This window comes from Cryptomeria japonica, chromosome 7, assembly GCF_030272615.1.
Source record: "Cryptomeria japonica chromosome 7, Sugi_1.0, whole genome shotgun sequence".
Lineage (NCBI taxonomy): Eukaryota > Viridiplantae > Streptophyta > Pinopsida > Cupressales > Cupressaceae > Cryptomeria > Cryptomeria japonica.
The window spans coordinates 399,152,011-399,164,737 of NC_081411.1; positions in this window are offsets into that span (position 1 = coordinate 399,152,011).

Here is a 12,727-nt window from a genome sequence, read left to right on the forward strand (position 1 = left end):
AGTGGAAGCACTGTTGAAATTGTAGATGCTTGGGCGTTAAAAAAAAATGCGATCTTTCTTTGGGAAGATCAATTTTGTTAGGAAATTTATCATTGGATCTGCGGAGATAGTCAAGCCACTGAACGAAATGATGAAAAAGGATGCTAAGATTGAATGGACTGTTGAAGCTAGAGAGGCCTTTGCCCAGATCAATAAGTCCATTATTGAAGCTCCCGTCCTGACTAGTCCAGACTATACTCTACCTTTTTACATGTATTCTTTTTACTCGTTGCATTCTGGAACTGTTGTTTTGACACAAAGGTAAGCGGGAGATGAAAAACTGATTGCATTCATGAGCTCCCCTTTTAAGAATGTTGAGGTGCGATATTCTTGTCTTGAGAAACATGCTTTTTCTTTGTTAAGAGCAGTCAATAAATTTAGACATTATATCTTGAGGAGCAAGATATATGCGATTGCACCTGATCAAGTAGTAAAGTCATTTCTTATGCAATCAGAGCTGGGATAACACCGGGGAAAATGGATGGCCATTTTACAAGAATTTGATCTAGAAATGCATCCAATGAGGTTACTTAGAGGCGAGGGTCTGTCTCAAGCTATGGCGACTGATACCCCTCAAATCTAGTGCCAAGAATACACATTATAGTCATTCACTCAGGACCCATGGTACACTGATTTGGCTTTTATCTTGCTAAATAATAAGTGTCCTGAGGGGTTGACTGCCACACATAGATGATCTTTAAGGCTCAAAAGTACTAATTACATGATCAAGCACTATATAGAAAGAATTACGAAGGCATCTATCTTAGATGTCTAGACCAACAAGAGGCTCATAATATGATCGAAGAATTTCATGGGAAGTATGGTACAAGACATGGGTCAACAGTGTTGGAAATTTGGAGGAATTGATTATGTGTTGCATTGATGTTTTGTCATTGATGGCAACACCAACTATTTTGGTTGTTTACTGGTTTCTGGTTGGATTTTGTAGAGTGGTTGGATTATGATATTGATCTGGTATGCTTCAATATGATTTGTTTGTAAAATTGATTTGGATCTGTCATTCATGCTATTCAGATGTGTATCACGATCAGTTGGTTCAGTATTTGCTGACTCAGATACTATCATTTGTTCTACTAAGCCTTTTGGTCACCGGTAAGAGTTTTACCGACAGAGCTTTGTTGAAGATATTTTGATGCACATGATAAGTGGTGTTGGTCTAGCTTCTAGATGACTTTTGAGATGTTGTTGGTTATCTTGTTCATGTTCTTGTTGATCAGTTGTGTTGCATTTAGGACCAGACCTAATGCTATCTTATTCTACCAGGTTATGGACCGGCTTATGTAACATGTTGATGGGTGATCATGATGTGTTACCAGATGGATTCATTGATTGGATTATGTTGTCTTGGTCTTAGGCCAACTTGGTTGGTCAATGGATTGTGGGTTTATGTTATGAATTCATTGTATTATCTTTTAGGTGGCCGACCTAATTATTTAGGTCTCGGGTTGGTATAAATATGATGTAAGATATCTTTGTAGATCAAGGGGATTATGGTTATGGAATGGTTATGCGATTATCTATATGCGAATAATGTTGTAATCATATGCAGGAGTTTTGGTCAATCATAGGTGATTGAATTGGGTTGGTAAGAGAGGTTTAAGACCTCTAGTACTAAGCTTAACCGAAACTATACTTAGGCATAGGAGATGTTATCTTTGTAGTTCACTCTTCTTTCCAGATTGTAGTCTGGATTTATTTTGTAGTCAGTGACTGTGGGTAGGCTTCCCACCATGGTTTGGTTTATGCATTCTGGTTTGGGTTTATGTGTTCCAGGAATAAGGATTTGCATGCTTAAAGTTCTATAATTTGTTGACAACTGATTCATCGCCCCCTCTCTGTTGTCCTTTGGTTATTTGAGCTGTCTAAAAATTGGTATTAGAGCTTGGTCCTCTCTACAGAATCTTAGCTACTTGAGGAAGATCCTATGACATCTAACAGTTCAAGTTCATCAAATATATCTGCACCTTTTTTCTGGAGAGAAATTCCTAGGCTTGATGGAATAAATTACAGGGTATGGAAGATTCAGATGGAGAATCATCTGAGATGTCTTGGAAAGGAAATTTGGGAGATCACGGAGAAAGGAGTAACACCTTTTAATCTAACATCTGGCAATCCTCCTCTGGTAGGCCTCGATAAGGAGCTTGAGAATGATTGTAGAGCTAGAGAAGCCCTTTTGTGTGCACTTTCTGATCAACAAATAATGGGACTAACTAAAAAATCAACTGCAAAGGCTATATGGGAAAAAATGGAGACTCTGAATGAAGGTGACCCTACTATTAAAATTGCTAAACTTGATGGTTACTGGGTGAGGTATGAGAACCCGAAGATGGAAGAAGATGAAAGGATTACTACTTTTATGGAGAGAAATAATGAGATTGTTATGGGAATTCAACGCTGTTATGGATCTCTGAGTGAAGATGAAATAGATTCTAAAGTACTAAGAACTTTGCCACCGGCTTATAAGATGAAGGCTACTACAATTAATGAGCTAAGAACTATGGAAAACACCTCTGTTAATAGGGATACCTTGGTTGGGAAGTTATCTTCTTTTGAACTTGATGAATTCGGACCTTCTAGAGCTGTAAGATCCGAACCTTCTTTTCATGCATCTACATCATCTACCGATAAGAGTGATTCGAAAGCTTTATATGCGAAGGAACTAGAGGATATGAAGAAAGAAGATGAAGATTTTTAGCAACTTGAAGCCTTATTTGCTAGAAGAGTACCTAAAGGACCAACATGAAGTAAGTATAAAGGAAAATCACCTTTTAAATGCTTTGCATGTAATAAGATAGGTCATTTTTCATCTAGATGTCCTGAAAGGAATTGAATATTTGAAGAAAGAGCTAGAAGATATTTTGGGCCTAACCATGATTATCAGAACAAGCATAATTACAGGAGGAACAAAGAGAAATAATGCTACTTTGCTGATGAGGAAGGTGTGACTGATTTTGATGATGAACTGACACAAGATTCTTCTAGTGAATCTGGCAATGGAAAGGAATGGGTATTTTTGGGTATCAAGGAAGATGATCTGGTACCTGAAGAGAAGGCCCTTTTTGCTAAAATTGAAGACAAGGATGAATGGGTGATTGACAGTGGATGTTCACATCATATGGCTGGAGATAAAAGGAAGTTCTCATCTTTGCAAGAATTTGATGGTGGTCTGGTTAGATTTGGAGATGACAAAGCATGCATAATCAAGGGAAGAGGAATAATATCATTGGATGGTAAGCATAACACTAATAATATTTATTATGTTGAATCTTTAAGGCACAATCTTTTGAGCGTAGGACAGTTGGTGGATAAGGGATTTCAATTACAATTCAAGGATGAAAAATGCAAGATTATCAATAGATTTGGATTAGAGATTGCAACCAGTACACAGACTAAAGGTAACATCTTTCATTTGAACCCCGGTGAGAAGATGTGTTTGATTGCACAAACTAATCAGAGTTGGCTATGGCATAAGAGGTTGTGTCATGTGAATTTTGATTGCATTGTGAAAATCAGTTCTACTAAGGCAGTTAGAGATATACCTAAGATTGTAAAGCCCTATAATCCGGTGAGTAAGGAATGTCAAATTGGAAAGCAAGTCAGAACTTCTTTTAAGAGTATACAAGACAAATCTAATGATATTCTTGATCTTATTCATACTAATTTGTGTGGTCCTACTAGAATCAAAATTGTTTAGGGTGATATATATATTTCATGTGAATCATTAATGACTATTCAAGAATGATGTGGGTTACTTTTCTAAGGGAAAAGTCTGAAGCATTTGAAAAGTTTAAAATATTTAAAGCTAAAGTTGAGAGAGGGACATGATTGAAGATTAAATGTTTAAGGTCAAATCAGGGTATAGAATTCACATTGGGTGAATTTAATAACTATTGTGAGAAGAATGGACTAAGGAGACAGTTGTCTGCACCCCTGACTCCTTAGCAGAATGGAGTTGTGGAAAGGAAGAACAAAACTATCTTGGATGCAACTAGAACTATGATGATAGAAGCTAATCTACCTCATGTCTACTGGAGAGAAGTTGTAAGCACGATGATATACACACTCAACAGAGTTCATATCGAAGGAGACACTGGTAAGACACCTTATGAGTTATGGTTTGTTCACACACCGACAGTTAAGAATTTTAGAATCTCTGGTAGTAAATGCTATATCAAAAGAGATGATTCCATTGGAAAGTTTGATCCTAGATGTGATGAAGGAATATTTCTTGGTTATTCTAATGAAAGAAAAGCATATAGATTTTGCAACAAAAGATTGTAGAGAATTGTGGAGAGGACAAATGTCAAGGTGGATGAGATGAACATAAGTCAAATTAGAACTTATGAGAGAGAACCAGCAGTGGAAATCACCATAAGTGAATCGGTACCACCTACACCTGAACAAAATGTTGAAACCGTTAATCCAACAGTATAAAAAAATTCAACAGTAACTCAAGATCAGGGCAAAGGAACAAAAAATCAGAAGACTCCTAGGTATGTAAGGTTGCATCATTCAGAAGATCAGATCATTGGAGAGAAAAACAAAGGAGTGATGACAAGAAGAAGGTTGGTAGTTGATGAGGTATGTTTAATTTATCAAGTTGAACCAACATCAGTAATTGAAGCTTGTAAAAATGAATGTTGGATGAAAGCTATGGAAGAAGAATTAGATTAGATAGAAAAGAATAACACATGGACTTTAGCAATTCCATGAGCAAGGCTGGTATGGATTTTTTCTCTAATTTACTTGCTAAGGATCAGAATTTGAATATACAGGCCCAAAGGGAACTTCTGGATAGTATACCTACCATTTTGGGGGAAGATCAGAATGATCGTTTAACTGCCATTCCTTCCCATGATGAAATTCTGATAGCTGTTAAGTCCTTTGAGGGCAACAAAGCCCTAGGTTTGGACGGCTTTCCCATGTTCTTCTTCCAAATGTATTGGTATATTATTGGAGATGATGTTACTAGAGCTGTGAAAGAGTTTTTTGGTGCTAGAAAACTTTTGAAAGAAGTTAATGGTACTTTTATAGCTCTTATACCCAAAAAGATGGAGGCAGATTCAATGGATCTTTTCATACCTATAAGCTTATGCGCATCTCTCTTTAAGAAATTATCTCTAAGGTCCTTACCTCTAGATTTCTAAATTTTCTTCCTTCAATTATTTCGCCTTAGCAAAGTGATTTTGTCCTGAGAAGGCAAATTTTGGACTCTATCATCTCTGTTTATGAAAATATCCATTCTCTAGCCTTTTCCAAAAAAGAAGGTTTTTTTCTTAAACTTGACCTCTCTAGAGCCTATGATAGAGTGGATTGGGATTTTATGATGGATGTTCTTTCTGCTTTTGGTTTTAATCCTAGGAGTGTTGGCCTTATCAAGCAACTTGTTTCTTCAACTACTTTCTTTGTGTTAATGAATGGCTCCCCCTCTCCTTTCTTTAAAGCTTCAAGAGGTCTTAGGCAGGGGGATCCTCTATCTCCAGTGATCTTTATTATCATGGCAAAATGTTTGGGGAGATGTATTGGAAAGCTGGTTGAGAAAAGGGAGTTTTTTGGTTTGAATCCTTCTTCGACGGATCAAATATGCTCTCATTAGCAGTTTGTTGATGATTCTATAATAATGGGAAAAGCCACTGTGAAGGATGCTAGAAGACTAAAAAAGGCTTTGGATAACTATGGAGAGGCTACTGGTCAGCTCATAAACTGGTCTAAAAGCTTTGTTTGTTTAATCAATACCCCAGAGAGAAGGAGGATTAAAATTAGTAACATTCTGGGTGGCAAAATTGGTAGCTTGCCTGCCTCCTATTTGGGGCTCCCCTTAGGTCAAGATCCTCCGGATACCTTTTGGGGAGCCTTGGTGGATAAATTCCATAAAAAGCTATTTGGATGGAAGGGAGCTCTACTTAGTCAAGTAGGTAAGGTTCAATTGCTAAAATCCACTCTTCAAAGTATCCCTCTCTATGCCATCAGTTTGTTTAGGATTCCTACTAAGTATGCTGAGGCCATTGAAAAAATTTAGAGATCCTTTTTATGAACAGGGGTTGAGGAGAAGAAGAGAATGAACTTAATTGCTTGGGAGAAGGTTTGTAAGCCTATGAATAAAGGCGGTCTAGGCCTTAGAAGAATAAGAGACATAAATGAATACCTTATGGCCAAGTAGATTTGGAGAGGATATAGAAATCAAGGACAGCGGAAAAAAATATGGGACAACAAATATAAAAGCCAATGTCCGAATCTTCAAAGTTTCCTCAAAGTGGAGATTATCCCAATTGGATCCAATATTTGGAAAAATGTCTCTAGGACTAGAGACTTAATTATCAAAGGCACAAAATGGAAGTTGGGGAAAGGGAATCTTATTCAGTTCTGGGAGGACCCTTGGCTTTTGGAGCTCCCTTTAAATGAAAACCTGAGTGGAACAGATATCAGAACCAATGCAAGGAAAGATTTGGAACCAAGGTGGAGGATTATTGGAAAGATGGACAGTGGAAAGACTTATCTCAAGTGGATTAGTCTTTGGGTAGTTTGAACAAAGTCATGAACTCAATGGTGAGGATTGAAGAAGAAGACCAGTTAATTTGGAAACTCACAGCTAGTGGTACTATTATTGTGGCATCTCTTTATCATCAACAATACAATAACATGGAAAGTCCTTGTTGGACTAAAGCATGGGTGAAAGGTCTTACCCCCAAGATCAACATTTTATTTTGGATAGCCCTTAAAGACAAAATTCTTACAACAGAGAATATTAGAAAAAGAGGTATCAGCATGCCAAGTTTCTATACACTCTGTAAGAAGAATGAGGAGACAATAAATCATATGCTCTTTTATTGCCCCTTCTCAGCTAATGTTTGGGGAAGTTGTCTGGATCAATTCAATATCAGTTGGAGCTTCCCCAACTCAATTTAGGAGATATTCAATTCATGGCATCATCCTTCAAAAAATAGAACCACTACCTTACTATGGAGAATTTCTTTACCTCACATGTGCTGGGGTATATGCAAAGAGAGAAACGATAGAATTTTCAGAGAAAAGAATACTAAGGCTAACACTGTGTTTGAAAAAATAAGAAGAAGTATAGTTGAAAATATGAATATTATAGGTGGTATTGATAATCCTAAGAATAAGGAGGATCAATTTGTCTATAAAAAATAAAGATTAAAAGCTCAAGAGAGCATCCAGAGTAATCCTAGAGAGGGAGTGATATGGACCAGCCCGCCTAGGGGATGGATGAAAATCAATTTTGATGGGGCCTCTAAGGGAAACCTGGGGGTTGCAGGATGTGGAGTGGTCCTAAGGGATGAATGGGGAATATGTAAAATCATAAAATGCATTCCTATAGGAAACCAGACCAGCCATGTTGCCGAAGCCATGGCGGCTTATCATGGGATTATCCTTGCCAAAGAAGCCAATTGCACTAAAGTTTGGTGTGAAGGAGACTCCTTAAACATTATCAATTGTTTACATATGAAATTCTTGCCGTCATGGTCAATTAGTAATGCTATTAAAGCTACTAGGAAAATCAGCGAAGAGTTTGAAATGTGTGTTTTTACACATGTTTACAAAGAGGCCAACTCTTGCGTTGATTGGGCAGCCAACCTGGCTTGCCAATCGGGAGACATCATTACTAGTTATGGTGAAATGGAGATTGCAAGTGAAATGAAATCCTTTCTCAATCAGGACTGAAGCTATACAAGGCAACGTAGTACTTTTAATCATTATTTCTAATGACCTTTCCACCTTTTTCGATGCAAGGCCTGCTTGAAGATAATGATCTATTAAATAGGTGTCATATCATTATTATTTGGTACAGATTATGGGTACTCTTATAGAATAACCACAAAAACCAGAGGAAAAGTTATCAAAACGAGAGAAGGCATTGCAAGGAAGGTGCTGGAAAAATGGGAGGTAACAAGAAGAGATTTGAACCTGCTTCCTGCTCTGAATGGAGAAAGAATGAAGAAGTCTGGGGTATCCTTCAATAGGAGGGTCTCAATGTTTTCATGGAATGACTAAATGGGAAGGACTCCACAATCACTAGCTATTTCATCAAGAACTAGAAAAATGGAAATTTTTTGATTGGACCACATATGATGAATGTAGACGAAGAGGTTATCGTTGAGGCCATGGGGATGACTACCGAGGGTATGAAATCTTACAGGGACAGAGGGATATCAGATAAAGCAGTAGAAAAGTTTCCTATTACGGATGGTGAGAGAAGAAAGATGATCAAAATTGACAACTCCTACCACTCCCCGAAGAGAATTTGCAGGCCATGGAGGTTTGTCTTATTTGCTTCTATTGAATATATTACCTTAGATGGTAGGTTTACCAGGGCATATGGGCATCACTTCATCCTTCTCAACCATTTCCATCATGGAGAAAGGGTTAGCCTTCCCTATTACCTTGCCTGTTCAATGGATCATACTATAAAGGAGATCCAGAAGGACCCTAAAGGTGATCATGCCCTCCACTAAGGGCTTATGGTCCTAGTTTATAAAATGCTAAAGGGGAAATGCATTGAAAAGCCTATTAAAGGAAAAAATGCCAGAGATGAGACTACGGAAAGTAAGGATAGTGGTTTCAACTTTGATTCAGAGATCGAGGGAGAGTCGAAAGAAACTAGCAAAAAAGGGAGGATTAGGGCCAAGAAGAGGAGGATTATTGTGGAATCTGAAATGTCAGATTCTGAAACTAAATCCCTTGAGGAAAAACCTGCTAAAAAGAGGAAAGGGAAAGCCTCATTTCAGATTCTAAAACTGAATTCCTTGAGGAAAAACCTATTAAAAAGAGGAAAGGGAAAGCCTCTGGAAAGAAGGCTCAGAAAAAGAACACTAAAAAGGGTAGCAATTCTGATCTCAATTATGTTCTGGTTGAATCTGAGGAGGAGGATGATGAAAATAAGAGGATCGATAGTCAGGACAAAGAAGGGGGGGGTAACCCGGTTAAGGATAATTTGGAGACCGTGAATACCACTAGTCTACATAACGAGGAAAAAGGGGGTCAAAGTGATAGTGGTGATAAAGATACTATTAAGGATTTCTATGAGACCATTGCTACTATGGTGAAGGATATTAATAGTTTGAAAACTGATACATAGGCCATGGCAAGAATTACAATCGGTGACAAGCCCTTGGCGGAGCATCTTAAAGAGTTAGTGGTTGTACTACATAATGCGCAAGCTATTGAATGTATGGTTGGTAAAATCTTAGCAACGGAAAAAAAGGTCAATGAGATGGGAGATAGAAAGGAAATGGAAAACAAATTGAAAGATTTTGGTAGCAAAATTGACAAGCTGGAGCACAATGTCAAGCAGCTTGCTAATCAAAATTTCCAAATCCTCAAATCTTCGATGGACAACATGAACATCTTTATCAATAGATTCAAGAATAATGCAAAGAAGGATGGTGATAAAGAGCAGGTGAACAAGAGGGGTCATGAAAGGAGGACCAGAGCCAACACAAAGAATAAGGTCAACATCGATGGTCATGAGCTGGAGGATATGAAGACCTCAGTGAACAACATGAAACAAATGGTTGTTCATGCAGAGGAAATTCTGAATAGTATTTAGTTCCAGTTGTTGTCCTTGGTTTTGTCTCTTTGTTGTCTTTTGCTTTCCTTTTGTTGTCTGTTCTGAGTTTTTAATATAATGATGTATTAAGTTGTGCCCATCTAGTGGGTTCATTTTGTCTTTTTGAAGTGATCAGGCACTTTTTTTAGCATTTCTGTTTTCCTAGCTTGTAAAAGGTTCGGGTACCTTTCAAATACCTGCTTTTACTTAATCAAAACACATGGACTTTAGCTCCTTGACCTAAAAATAAGAATGTTATTGGAACTAAATGGGTTTTTAAGAATACATTAAATGAAGATGGACAAGTTGTGAGGAATAAAGCTAGATTGGTTTGTAAAGGATATTTTCAAAATGAAAGAATTGATTATGATAAAACCTTTGCACCAGTAGCTAGGATTGAAGTTGTGAGATTATTTATTGCTTATGTTGCACATAAGAACTACAAGGTTTATCAGATGGATGTGAAGTGTGCATTTTTGAATGGAGATCTTGAAGAGGAAGTTTATATTGATAAACCTGATGGATTTTCACTTTCAGATGATAAAAACATGGTTTGCAGGTTAAAGAAAACTTTATATGGATTGAAACAAGCCCCTAGAGCTTGGTATGCAAGACTGGATAAATATCTTTTGAAGCTTGACTTCACTAAAGGTAATGCTGACAATAATTTATATTATAAGATCACTGATAATGACATATTGATTATTGAAGTCTTTGTTGATGATATCATTTTTGGATGTGAAGATAATTTGTGTATGGATTTCTCTAACAATATGAAGAATAAATTTGAGATGTCTATGATTGGGGAGATGAAATTTTTCTTAGGTTTGCAGATTACTCAAACTAATAAATTTATTTTCATCTGTCAAACTAAGTATGCTAGAGAGTTGTTGAAGAAATTTGAGTTGGAAAATTCTAAACTAGTTGGTTCTTCGATGGTTACAAGTGAGAAATTGACAAAGAAAGATGCATCTACACCGGTAAATCCTACAAAGTACAAGTCAATGATTGCAGGTTTTTTATATCTGACTTAGACTAAACTAGATATAATGAATGCAGTTTGTATTGTATCAAGATATCAAAGTGATCCTACAGAAAATCATGAGAGTGTGGTGAAAATGATTTTTTAGGTATTTGCAGGGAACAACTAAATATGGTTTGTGGTATACTAAAAATGATGACTTTACATTACATGCATATATAGATGCAGATTGGGATAGAGATGTTGATGACTGGAAGAGCACATCCGATGGAGCTTTCTTTCTTGGAAAGAAACTTGTTTCATGGATCAATAAAAAGTAGTCATGTACCTCATTATCTACCGTTGAAGCTAAGTATGTTGTTGCTTCTACTAACTGTACACAAGTTCTATGGATGATGAAAATGTTGAAGGATATAAAGGTGGATTGTAATGAATAGGTAGTTATTCATTGTGATAACTCTGCTGCTATTGATATATCAAAGAATCTAGTATTTCATTCTAAGATAAAGCACATATCTATCAAGTATAACTTTTTGAAGGAGAAGGTAGAAGAAAATGAAGTCAAACTGGTTTATGTGAAAACTAAAGAGAAAATTGTAGACATCTTCACAAAACCTTTGCCTAAAGAATCATTTGTGTACTTCAGAGACAAATTGGGGGTTTCTACCACTCCGGTAGAGACCTGAGTGATGTTGATCGGCATTAGTTTGATATGCATTATCAAAGCTATTACTCATTCTAGATTGATGTGGTGGTGATACTACTCAGGCAGTAGTCGGTTGTAAGAATCAGAGGATTTATGATTTTTCTTTGATATTTATGTTAGATCTTTGGCATTAATGTCAAAGGGGGAGAGTTATTCTTGTGAAAAACATAAGGGAGAGATATATTCATTAGGGTACTTTGGTTCAAAGCTTCATTACTATATCATTTTGTGGGAGATTGTTGGTTATCTTCCATAGGGGGGATAGGGAGATATATTCATTAGGGGAGTTTGGTTCAGAGCTTCATTGCTATATCATTTTGTGGGAGATTCTTGGTTGTCTTCCATAGGGAGAGACTTGTTTGGCATTTCTTGGCACTTGGATGTTTTTCACATCTAGTATTTTCATCAATGCCAAAGGGAGAGATTGTTGGTAGTTTTGAGGAATTGATTATGTGTTGCATTGATGCTTTGTCATTGATGGAAACATCGATTGTTTTGGTTGTTTATCAGTTTTCGGTTGGTTCCGGTAGAGTGGTTGGATTATGATATTGATCTGGTATGCTTCGGTATGCTTTGGTTTGTAGAATTGATTTGGATCTGTCATTCATGCTATTCAGATGTGTATCACGATCAGTTGGTTCAGGATTTGATGACTCTGATACTATCATTTGTTCTAGTAATCATTTTGGTCACCGGTAAGGGTTTCACCAGCAGAGCTTTATTGAAGACCTTTTGATGCATGTGATAAGTGTTGTTGGTGTGACTTCTAGATGACTTTTGAGATGTTGTTGGTTATCTTGTTCATGTTCCTGTTGATCTGTTGTGTTGCATTTAGGACTGGGCCTAATGCTATCTTATTCTACTAGGTTATGGACCAGCTTATGTAACGTGTTAATGGGTGATCCCGATGAATTACCGAATGAATTAATTTATTGGATTATGTTGTTTTGGTCTTAGGCTGACTTGGTTGATCATTGGATTGCAGGTTTATGTTATGAATTCATTGTATTATCTTTAGGTGGTTGACCTAATTGTTTAGGTCCCAGGTTGGTATAAATATGATGTAACATCTATTTGTAGATCAAGGGGATTATGGTTATGGGATGGTTATGCAATTATCTGTGTGCAAATAATGTTGTAATCATATACAAGATTTTTGGTTGATCATAGGTGATCGAATTGGGTTGGTAAGAGAGGTTTAAGACCTCCAGTACTAAGCTTAACTGGAACTATACTCAGGCATAGGAGATGTTATCTTTGCAGTTCACTCTTCTTTCTGGATTGTATTCTGGATTTATTTTGTAGTCAGTGAGGCTCCTTTTGTGATGAGCAGTTCACTCTAGGTTGTTGGCCTTCCTGCATGTGCAAGCCCCTCACTTTGTAATCACATACTTACTATGGAAGTATTATC